This window comes from Ruditapes philippinarum, unplaced genomic scaffold, assembly GCF_026571515.1.
Source record: "Ruditapes philippinarum isolate M1 unplaced genomic scaffold, ASM2657151v2 ctg4022_1_1_1_1, whole genome shotgun sequence".
NCBI classification, from domain to species: domain Eukaryota; kingdom Metazoa; phylum Mollusca; class Bivalvia; order Venerida; family Veneridae; genus Ruditapes; species Ruditapes philippinarum.
Window position 1 is genome coordinate 56,483 of NW_026855322.1, and position 12,688 is coordinate 69,170.

Here is a 12,688-nt window from a genome sequence, read left to right on the forward strand (position 1 = left end):
CTCTCTTTAAATTAATGGTAAATTGTATGATAATAGAAAATTAACCAGATTAAAATATCTACAAAATGTAAATATATAAAATGCATATCTTAATTTGTAAGTATTAGGCCATCCTTAAAAAAATTTTGTTTGCAGTAACGCGACCGACTCACAAAATTTGCCCCTACTCAAATTTTTTTTCGTGGTCTGGATAAAAAAATTTTTTTTTGAATCAGAAAATTATGCCTTGTGCTTTAAGGTTAATAGAAGAAATAAAATGTAGTTCTTATTAAATTATAATTCAGTTATCAATTTATTAATTGTTACAAGATTATCAAAGCATATATTGTCCAGCATTTTGATATTCCATGTTTATTTGGGAGTACAGTTCAATAATAAAAAAAATCGACCTACCTACCCACCTTGAAAATTCTGGGTCGGGTAACTGCAAACAAACATTTTTTTAAGGACGGCCTTAGGAAAGAAGAAAAAAATGTAAAATAAAAATAGAAAAATCTGACCACAAGTCCTACCTTAAAAGTGGATTTTAGAAGTTATAACATAGTATGAGAGAGTAAAGATTAATGAAAACTTTAAGATGATTTTGAAAGTTTGACCTTATATATGATATGTTATAAATATTAAAAGTCACATAGCAGCTACATTTGAAAATTGTTTCTTGTTATAAGCTGAAGAGGAAAGAATTTATTATTACCACTGAAAACTTTAAAGAAATTCTGACTCAAATCAAAGAAAATGCTGCAACAAAAGAGGAATATGAGGAGATCAAACATAAATTTACTGAACTAAAAGCACAGGTGTTGGAAGCTGAGAAAGAACGTACAGAGATGAAAAAAAAAATTACTGTTCTTGAGACGGAGCAAAAAGAGGTAGAATGTGTTCAATTGATAGTTTCCCTTTGATATACCAGTACATGTATTACTGTTTGTTTCCGCTTGATAAACGGTATATGTGTTAATGTTTGTTTCCGGTTGATATACTGGTATATATCTATTAATGTTTGTTTCCGGTTGATATACCTGTATATCGTTTACTGTTTTGTTGCCGGTTGCTTTACCAGTACATGCATCACTGTTTGTTTCCGGTTGATGTAAGTTATGTTATATGTGTTACTGTTTGATTCCAGTTGATATATGGTATATGTGTTCAATTGTTTGTTTCCGGTTGATACACGGTACATTTTTTGACTGTTTCTGGTTGATATATGGTATATGTGTTACTGTTTGTTTCCGGTTGATGCACTGGTATATCTATTACTGTTTGTTTCTGGTTGATATACCTGTATATCTATTACAGTTTTGTTTCCGGTTGCTACACCAGTACATGCATTACTGTTTGTGTCCGGTTGATATACGGTATATATGTTACTGTTTGTTTCCGGTTTATGCACTGGTATATCTATAACTGTTTGTTTCCGGTTAATAAAGAGGTACTTATATTACTGTTTGTTACCAGTTTATACACGGTACATTTTTAGCTCACCTGTCACAAAGTGACAGGGTGAGCTTTTGTGATCGCTTTTCGTCCGGCGTCCGTCCGGCGTCGGTCCGTCCGTAAACTTTTGCTCCTCATAAACCACTAAGCCAATTTCATCCAAACTTCACAGGAATGTTCCTTTGGTGGTCCCCTTTAAAAATTGTTCAAAGAATTTAATTCCGTGCAGAACTCTGGTTGCCATGGCAACCGAAAGAAAAAACTTTAAATATATTTTTTTTTAAAAAACCGAAAGAGCTAGAGCTTAGATATTTGACATAAAACATCTTCTATTAAGTGTCTACCAAAGTTGATCAAATAAAAGCCCTGGGGTCAAAATTGGCCCTGCCCGAGGGGGTCATTGATTTTCCCTATATGCATATAGTAAAAACTTAAAAATCTTCTTTTAAAGAACTCAAAAAGCTAGAGCTAAGATATTTAGCATGAAACATGTTCTAATGGGTGTCTACCAAGTTTGTTCAAATAAAAGCCCTGGGGTCAAAATTGGCCCCGCCTCGGAGGTCATTGATTTTCCTTATATTTGTATAGCAAAAACTTAAAAATCTTCTTTGAAAAAACCCAAATAGCTAGAGTTTAGATATTAAGCATGAAACATCTTCTGGTAAGTGTCTACAAAGTTTTTTCAAATAAAATCCCTTGCGTCAAAACAGGCCATGCCCCAGGGGTGTTATTGTTTTTTTAACTATATGTGTATAGTAAAGGCTTAAAAAATCGTCTTTTAAAAAACCCAATGAGCTAGAGCTTAGATGTTTAGCATGAAACATCTTCTTATAGGTGTCTACCAATTTTGTTCAAATAAAAGCCCTTGGGTAAAAATTGGCCCTGCCGGGGGGGGGGAAGGTGGTGGTGGGGGAGGACAGAGGTCATTGTTTTCCATTATATATGTGTAGTAAAAACTTAACATCAAGAAACATCTTCTAATGGGTGTGTTCCAAGTTTGTTCAAATAAAAGCCCTGGGTTTAAACTGGTCCCTCTACGGGTGCCTTTATACAGGTGAGCGACATCAGGGCCATCATGGCCCTCTTGTTTACTGTTTGTTTCTGGTTGACATATCAGTATACAGGTAAATGTATTACTGTTTGTTTTTGGTTGTATACTGGTACATGCACTACTGTTTGTTTTCATTTGATATACCAGTACATGTATTACTGTATGTTTGGTTGATATACCAGTACATGTATTATGTCTCCCAAAAATTTTGGAAGACATATTGTTTTACAGGCCTTCGCCGTGGTGGTCTGTTTCAAAAAAATACTTGTGTGACTTGGAGACAATGGGTAACAGTAAATCAACCCATTCCATTTTTGCTTGTGTGTACATTTTTAAGCCTTGTCCGCTAAAAATGGCCAAAAAAGATCAGAGGAAAAGACACAGAAAACAAGTTTGTGAGCAAGTACGTCTGTCCGGCCACATTTAGTTTGTCGACCTTCACAGTCTAACCATGGTGGGATTTCAAATAAATGTCCAGAAATACCCTAAATCTTCGGCAAATGCACAAAATGGCCGCTACAGCTAAAATTACAAAAATCTTGTTTGGCCTTCACAGGTCAAATACTGGTAGGATTTCAACCAAACTTTACAGGAGTGATCAGTACCATCCTAGTTGTGCACTATGCCGGCATGTTCCACTTGGCTTGCACAAAATGGCCGGCAGAGCTAAAAATAGAAAAATATTGCCCGGCCTTCACAGGACAAACTAGTGGTGGGATTTCAATGAAACTTTACAGGAGTGATCAGTATCATCCCTAGTTGTGCACAATACTGGCACGTTCCGCTTCGCTTCACAAACTGGCCACTAGAGCTAAAAATATAATAATATTGTCCTGCCTTCACAGGTCAAACTACTGGTGGGATTTCAATTAAACTTTACAGGTGTGACAGTATCAACCCTAGTTGTAAAAAATTCCAGCATATTTCGCTTCGCTGCACAAAATGGCCACCAAAACTAAAAATAGAAAAATCTTGTCGGCCTTCACAGGTCAAACTACTGGTGGGATTTCAACCAAACTTTACAGGAGTGATCAGTACCAGTCCTAGTTGTGCACTTAACCTGCATTTTCTGCTTCGATGTACAAAATAGCCGCCAGAGCTAAGGTAGAAAAAAATTGTCTGGCCTTCACAGGTCAAGCTTCTGGTGGGATTTCCGTCCGTCCGTTAGCAATTAGGTTTCCGGAGCACAAACTCCATTTTGCCCACAATATTCAAACTTTATAGGATGATTGTTCATATTGGGTAGAATACCCCTATTGAATTTGAGATTTCAAGATCAAAGGTCAATGTCACTATTATCTAAAAGCTGAAAACAGTTTCCACAGCATAACTTAAGTTCAATTTGGCCCACATTGTTCAAACTTAATAGGATGATTGTCCATAATAGATAGAAGACTCCTAACGATTTTTGGGTCACAAGGTCAAAGGTCAAGGTCACTATTACCTTAAAACTGAAACCAGTTTTGGGGGCATAACTGGCCCACATTTTTCAAACTTTATAGGATGATTGTCCATATTAGGTAGAAGACCCCTGTTGATGTTGGGGTCACAAGATTTAAGGTCACTGTTACTTTAAAACTGAAAACAGTTTCCAGGGCATAACTTAAGTTCCATTTGGTCCACAGTGTTCAAACTTCATAAGATGAGTGTCCATATAGGGTAGAAGAACCCTATTGATTTTGAGGTCACAAGGTAAAAGGTCGAGGTCACTATTTCCTTAAAACTGAACACAGTTTCCAGAGCATGACTTAAGTTCCATTTGGCCCACAGTGTTCAAATTCATAGTATTATTGTCCATATTGGGAAGAAGAACCCTATTGATTTTGAGGTCAAAAGGTCAAGGTCACTATTACTTTAAAATTCCGGGGCATAACTTGAGTTCCATTTGGCCCACAAACTTCAAACTTCATAGGATGCTTTTCCATATTAGGTAGCAGACCCCTATTTATATTGGGGGTCAAAGGTCAAGGTAACTTTTACCTTTAAACTTAAAACAGTTTTCGTAGTATAACTTAAGTTACATTTGTCCCACAATAATCAAATTTCATAGGAGGATTGTTATTTGAAGGAGGTAATACTTTATTTAATTCCCATGTCTTGAAAATGCTTCATCTTTACTGTGGTCAAGGGGTTAGAGTCGATGACTTCTAATCCAGTTACCTCTCTTGCGTCTGTTCGATCCCAGAGAGATTCTTTGGTAGTTAATGCGCGGAGGAAGGTAGTCAAGTACTGGTGTAACTCTCCAGGAACAATGGTTAGGAAACTACCCGCCTAATAATGACTGAAATACTGTTGGGAAAAGGCATAAAATGAAACAAACAAACTAAGAAAATCATTTTCGGAGTATAATGCTCCACCTTTGCGGTGCTCTTGCTTTCTATTACCCTTTTGGGTGTTGACAAAATGATGCCCCTTTTTTGACGTATAATTTCACGTACCACCACTCTCATAACCTATACAGTTTGAGGTATTGTTGTACATTTCTTCTATACTATAAAAAATGCTGGTCAGCATCTGTTTTATGCACCTTAGGGTTGGCATGTTGATTTTATCAGTTTTTGTAAAGTTAGTAATAGATTTTTAGTTTTAATCTTGTGTAATGTGTAGCCCCAAAAATAGTTGACCTAGAGAGTGGAGTGTGGGGGCACCCGTGTCCAATATGGACACATTTCTAGTTTTCTTTAATTTTCTGCTTAAAGATTTGTTTAAACTGTTTATTTGTTTGCTTTTAGAAAAAAGTTGAGTGTTGCCCCCGCCTGGTAGTGGCTCTTGTTGAGTTTTTGCCCTTTGTTAATTTTTTAGCTCACCTGTCACAAAGTGACAGGGTGAGCTTATGTGATCGCTTTTCGTCCGGCGTCCGTCCGTCGTCCGTCCGTCGTCCGTAAACTTTTACTTTAAATGACATCTCCTCATAATCCACTAAGCCAATTTCATCCAAACTTCACAGATATGTTCCTTTGGTGGTCACCTTTGAAAATTGTTCAAAGAATTTAATTCCATGCAGAACTTTGGTTGCCATGGCAACCAAAAGAAAAAAACTTTAAATATCTTCTTTTAAAGAACCCAAAGGGCTAGAGCTAAGAAATTGAGCATGAAACATCTTCTAATGGGTGTCCACCAATTTTGTTCAAATAAAAGCCCTGGGGTCAAAATTGGCCCCGCCCCAGGGGGTCATTGATTTTCCCTATATGCATATAGTAAAAACTTAAAATCTTCTTTTAAAGACTCCAAAGAGCTATAGCTAAGATATTTAGCATGAAACATGTTCTAATGGACGTCTACCAAGTTTTTTCAAATAAAAGCCCTCTGGTCAAAATTGGCCCCGCCCCGGGGGTCATTGATTTTCCTTATATGTGTATTACAAAAACTTAAAATATCTTCTTTGATAAAAACTCAAATAGCTAGAGTTTAGATATTAAGCATGAAACATCTTCTAGTGAGTGTCTACAAAGTTTGTTCAAATAAAAGCCCTGGGGTCAAAATTGGCCCCGCCCCAGGGGACATTGATTTTCCTTTATATGTGTATAGCAAAAAAACTTAAAAAATCTCCTTTGAGAAAAGCCCCAAATAGCTAGAATTTAGATATTAAGCATGAAACATCTTCTAGTAAGTGTCTTACAAAGTTTGTTCAAATAAAAATGCCCTGGGGTCCAAATTGGCCCCACCCCGGGGGTCATTTGATTTTCCTTATTATGTGTATAGCAAAAAAACTTAAAAATCTTCTTCGAAAAATCCGAATAGCTAGAGTTCAGATATTAAGCATGAAAACATTTTCTAGTAAGTGTCTACAAAGATTGTTCAAAAAAAACCCTTGGGTTCAAATTGGCCCTGCCCCAGGTGTGTCATTGTTTTTTAACTATATGTGTAAAGAAAAAAACTTGACCAGCTAGACTTAGATGTTTAGCATGAATCATCTTCTAATGGGTGTCTACCAAGTTTGTTCAAATAAAAGCCCTGGGGTTTAAACTTGCCCACTACGGGGGCCTATATACAGGTGAGCGACTTCAGGGCCATCATGGCCCTCTTGTTTACTTTATCTTGTCCAGAGCATAACTATAAGTTTGATTGACTCAAAATTTGGTATGTAAAGCTTTTTTTAATTGACCTGAAGTGCATTGCATAAGAATCCATCACAGATTCCTTCATTTGATATGTCAGTGAAAAACTTTTCCTTGGTATTTGTATATTTGATAATATAAAAATTTAATTTATCCTCATATAACATGGTTACTATCAATTTGAATGCCAATAAAGTTAAAGGTACGTGTACATTGCAAGAGTAGTGATAAAAATAGCGTATATTTAAGAAGAAAATGCCCTTACTAACAGCTATGCTGTGACTATTTGACAAGGCAAGGCGTCCGACTCGTGGAGTTTTTATAGTCTATAAAGAATAATGGGGAAACAATATGCACATTCCTTTTGCTTAGACAGAACAAGAAAATCAACTTATAGAAGTTTGCCATGTATAAGTTCTACTGTTTATTTGGACACACTGTATGGTAATCAAATGGACTTAAATACAAATATTACTTCATACAATAAACATTTTTGAAAATTACTGAATAAAACATAATTGTTTGTATTATTATTTATATTATAGGAGATAAAAAGACGCAAGGTAGAAGAGTCTCCTAAACAAAACAGTTGAAATATGAAAATGCTAAATCAGGTATGTCATATGGAATATAAAAAAGGTTAAAATTGGGTATGTTATATAGAATATTAAAAAGGCTAATCAGGTATGGTATATAGAATATTAAAAGGCTAAATCAGGTATGTTAATATAGAATATTAAAAAGGCTAAATCAGGTATGTTATAATAGAATATTAAAAGGTTATATATAGAATTCTAACAGGACCCGTATTTTTTTTTCCCTATTTGAACATGAAAAACCGTAGGTGTGTTATTATGCAATAAAAATACTGTTTGACGCTCTATATTTTAGACACGTGACGCGCTGACAATAAAGTACGGAAACAAAGGCGCAATTTAGCTAATTATCATGTACGGCAACATTTATTTGTTTGATGTCATGTTAGAATCGAAATAATAATATATCCAAATCCGTGATTTTTATTGCTTGATAACATCACTGTTGTCGTTCGGATGTGCATTATTATATCAATCCGGCTACGCACTCGTGATATATTTTTCCAGCATCTGAACTCCAAACAGTGATGTTATTGAGCAGTAAAATCACTGTTTGGCACATATTATTTCTTATTTGAAATGGCTAAATCATGTATATTATTTGGAATATGGAAAGGCTAAATCAGGTATGTTATTTGGAAATATAAAAAGATTTAATCAGGAATGTTTTATAGAATCTGAAAAGGCTTAATCAGGTATGTTTATAAAGAATTGAAAAAGACTAAATTAGGTATGTTATATAGAATGGTAAAAAAAGGCTAGATCAGGTAAGTTAACTATGGAATATAAAAAAGGGTAAATCAGGTATGTTATATAGATATTAAAAGGCTTAAATCGGGTATGTTATATAGAATAGAAAGGTTAAAATCAGGTATGGTATATACAATTCTAACAGGACCCCGCATTTTTCCCCTATTGAACATAGAAAATCCGAAAGTGTGTGTTATTATGCAATAAAATCACTGTTTGAACGCCTCTATTTTTAGACATGTGACGTAATTTATACATGTGTACGGTAACTTTTTTTTTTTATTTATAAACAAACTCATGGCCCTTAAGGGCAGATGAGAGTGAACATAACAAACAAAAAATGAATAATATAAAACATGGCGTGAAGTAAATAAGTAAAATAAGGAAGATGACTTATTGAAATTTCAAAAGCATTATAGCTTTGACAAAAATGGCTAGATTAACATAAAGTATTTCTGTTGTCGCTACACATAAGAGCCTGAAAATTTAAAATAACTAGGAAACCTTCAATAATAGTTACTGATATACCTGTGTCTTTCATGATTAAAAATAAGTACATTTAAAAATATAATGAAATTCATCAACCTATTTCTTGACTGATTACAAAAGTGAGCAATGTTCTATTTTCTCTTTCAAATACCAAACTAGCGACCTTTCTCTATAATGGAATATTCGAATTGAGACATCTAAATTACAGAGAGCAATTGCTTAAATTTCTTGGTAAACTAGTAAATAATGTTCTAATTTAAATTGAGTTTTATATATTCTATAGTTTAAACACTTAGCAGAATCAAAAACATCACTATTCCATACTTGTAAAAACTGATCACGTAATCGTAATTTTATTACATATTTAAAATTATTAAAATTTGCAACATTCTGAGTTATCCAAAAATCAGAAAACCAATATTATTCAAAGTAGATGTGACGCGCTGACAATAAGTACGGAAACAAAGGTGCAATTTAGCTAATTATCATGTACTGCAGCATTTATTTGTTTATGTCGTGTATAATTGAAATAATAATATATACGAATTGGTGATGTTATTGCTCGATAACATCACTGTTTGTCGTTCGGATGCAAATCATTGTATCACTCGGGCTACGCCCTGGTGATATTATTCCCAGCATCCAAATTCCACACAGTGATGATATTGAGCAATAAAGAAGCAGTTTGGAATATATTAATTCTTAATTTGAAAAGGCTAAATCAGGTATGTTATTTGGTGATATAAAGACTAAATCAGGTATGTTCCTATAGAATCTGTAAAAGGCTACACAATCAAGGTAATGTTATATAGAATAGAAAAAGGCTAAATCAGGTATGCTAATATAAAATAGAAAAGGCTAAATCAGGTATGTTATATTGAATATTAAAAGGCTAAAATCGGGTATGTTATATAGAATAGGAAAGATTAAATAAAAAATATGAAAAGGCTAAATCAGGTATGTTATTTGGAATATAAAAAGACTAAATCAGGTATGTTCTATAGAATCTGAAAAGGCTTAATCAGGTATATTATATAGAAAAGAAAAAGGCTAAATCATGTATGTCATATAGAATATGAAAAAGGCTAGATCCGATATATTATATAGACTAGAAAAAGGCTAGATCAAGTATGTTACATAGAATAGAAAAAGGCTAGATCAAGTAGGTTTTATAGAATAGAAAAAGGCTAAATCAGGTATGTTATATATAATAGAAAAAGGCTAGATCAGGTAGGTTATATAGAATAGAAAAAGGCTAAATCAGGTATGTAATATAGAATAGAAAAAGGCTAAATCAGGTATGTTCTATAAAATCTGAAAAGGCTAAATCAGATATGTTATATAGAATAGAAAAAGGCTAAATCAAGTATGTGAAATAGAATATGGAAAGGCTAAATCATATATGTTATATAGAATCTGAAAAGGCTAAATCAGGTATGTTATATAGAATAGAAAAAGGCTAAATCAGATATGTTATAAAAAACGTGAAAAGGCTAGATCAGGTAGGTTATAAAGAATATGGAATGGCTTCATCATGTAAGTAATACAACATTTGTAGAATATTAATGCTATTATTTGAGATTTGCCTCGTCGGTGCACTAAAGAATATCTATGACAAAACGAACATTTGAATTATTTCAAATGTTACCTGGACTTTTTCATTACATTAACTGTTTAGGTCAAATACTTAACAGTTAATTTTTATGCCCCCACCCCTTTAAGGAGAAGAAGAGGTACATGTATTTTGCTTATGTCGATTTATCGGTGGAACTGTCGGTCTGTCTGTCGGTAGACCACATGGTTTCAGCTGATTATCTTAAAAACTATGTATCACGAAGTATTCATATTTCACATTCTGATTGGTCATAACTAGTAGATGACCCTATTGATTTTGGGGTCACTAGGTCTAAGGTCAAGGTCATATGGGTCTTAAATGTCAAAATGTTTGTTGCTGATTATCTTAAAAAAGTATTTATCAAAAGGTATTCATATTTCACATAGTGATTGGTCATAGCTAGTAGATGACCCTATTGATTTTGGCGTCACTAGGTCAAAGGTCAAGGTCAGAGGGCCCTTGAATGGTAATAAGATTTCTGCTTATCATCTCGGTTACTATTTTTCACAAAGTCTTCAGGGGCCTTAGATGTCTCAATATCTTGAAAACTATTTATCAGAAAGTCTTTATTTGTTTCATAATAGAACTCTTCCATGTACCCATTTTTGGCAAGTTTCTATTACAAAATTACCAATAATGTGAGTCAAGGGCTAGAAAGGTGGCTTATGTGTTTGACATTTCTTGTTTTCTTAGTTCTTGGTTAATTTATTTTTAGAATTAATTGTAACTTGGACAAAACAATACCTTTGACACAGCTGAAGAGTTTAATAATTCAAATAAGACATTGATCTTAAAATTTCCGTGGCCAAGACAGGCCGTCAAGGTCAAATTTTGACCTAATTATGATGATTTTATCATATATTATTATTTGTGGCCCCCAGTATAAGGGGGCGGGGCATTTAGTTTAAACCCTTGTCTTGTTCATCCCCTTTTTTGTGTCACTAGTCAAAAGTAATTGACCTAAGAGTCATGAACCTTACAGGAATGTTTATCAACATGTAAGTTGTGCACGCTAGGTATTTTCATCGTGGATTATTTAGTTGTTAAGAGTTATTGCCCTTGACTTAGTAAACATTTGCAATTTGCAACTTGTGTTGGACGTAACTCAAAAAATATTTGACTTACAGTCATGAAACCTATTTTCAACTTGTATCGTACGTAACTAATTTTTTTTTTTGACCTATAGTCATAAAACCTTACAAGAATGTTACTCAGCATGTGTAGTTGTGCAGCTGGGTATTTTTGTGTGGATATTATTAGTATTTTTAGAGTAAATGTTGGTCAGTGTGTGGTCTTATGCACCTTGGGGTTTTTCTTGTGGATTTTTTCAGTATTTGTAGTATTTGCCCTTTACTTAATAAAAGATTTTTAGTTTTCAACTTGGGCACATGTAGCCAAAAAAACTAATTTGACATACAGACATAGGATTGACAAATCGATTGAGTGTGGGGGCACCTGTGTCCTATGGACACATTTCTAGTTTTACATTTAATTTATACTTTTACAAAACAACACTACAAAATCATCATTTCAATGTCAGAGAATTCTCTAGTTTGTAATAGAATCTGGTTATTTTTAGATTATTTGTGAGTATTTTCTAATTTATGGGCTGTTTTATCAATTTCAGGTTTTCGTACTCAATTGATAGAACATTATCGCAGTGATGTGCTTAAAGTATCAGCAATACCTTTACAACCTGATGAGGAAAATTATATCTTCAGTGACGTTTATATAAGACCCACGATAACAAACAAGATAGAAAAGAACAGAGGGGAGTCTGAGGAAAAAGAAATAAAGACCATGTCAGAGATTTTCAAAAAGAATGGGGAACCACAGAAGTTTATTTATGTTGTTGGAGATGCAGGGTCTGGTAAGAGTAGTTTCTGTAAATATTTGATCAACTGTTGGTGTATGGCACAAAATACACAAGTGATGGACACAATGAAGATGATGAATTTGATGGAGTTCAAGGAAATGAAGAAATTTGATTTCATGTTTTATATTTCTCTCTAGACATAACATAAAAAGGCAAAGTATCGCCAAGAAATGCTTGAAATGCGATATGATAAGATTAAAAAAATTTAAGTAAACTTCTGGAAAATGATTCTGAAAAGATAATTATTTTGCTTGATGGTTTAGATGAATGGTCTTTCTTTTTTTTGACAAGTGAGAACTAAGGAAATGAGTTCCAGGCAGGCCTTCCTGAAACGTGACTTTACAAAGAAATACACAATTGTTACTACATCACGGCCATGGAAAATTCACAGTTTGAGAGTAAGTAATAGAGAGATTCATCAATTATTGAAAATTAAAAGGGTTTTGATGAAACAAATGAAAAAGAAATGATTAAGAAAACAATAACAGCATTGAATGAATCATTAGATCCTAATGTGTGTGAAAAAAAACTTAAGGTACAGTCTCTGGTTGGCCTGAAACAGGTACCAATTACGCTGCAGCAATTGGTTTGTCTATGGTGTGATGGTAAACTCAATAAAACCTCAAGGTGTGCTATTTATACTGGTATGTTAGAACTTTATTTCACATGGAATATCAATAAAACTTTAGGAAATAATACAGGATGTATCGAAAGTTCTCAGAATGTTGAACTCCCTCAGTATTTAACAGATGTAGAGATATGTAGATTAAATAGTCATCTTATATATGGTGTGTCGCACTTGGCTTATGAGACATTGTT

The 12,688-nt window shown here is 33.8% G+C and overlaps 1 long non-coding RNA gene across 1 annotated transcript; it reads left to right on the forward strand.

Annotated features, from left to right (window-relative positions):
- The first annotated feature begins 39 nt into the window (after positions 1-39).
- On the forward strand, positions 40-11,906 carry LOC132742942 (uncharacterized). Its single transcript, XR_009627505.1, has 3 exons — positions 40-869; positions 7,089-7,157; positions 11,621-11,906. It is a non-coding gene; the product is annotated as an uncharacterized LOC132742942 (long non-coding RNA).
- The last annotated feature ends 782 nt before the right edge of the window (positions 11,907-12,688 follow it).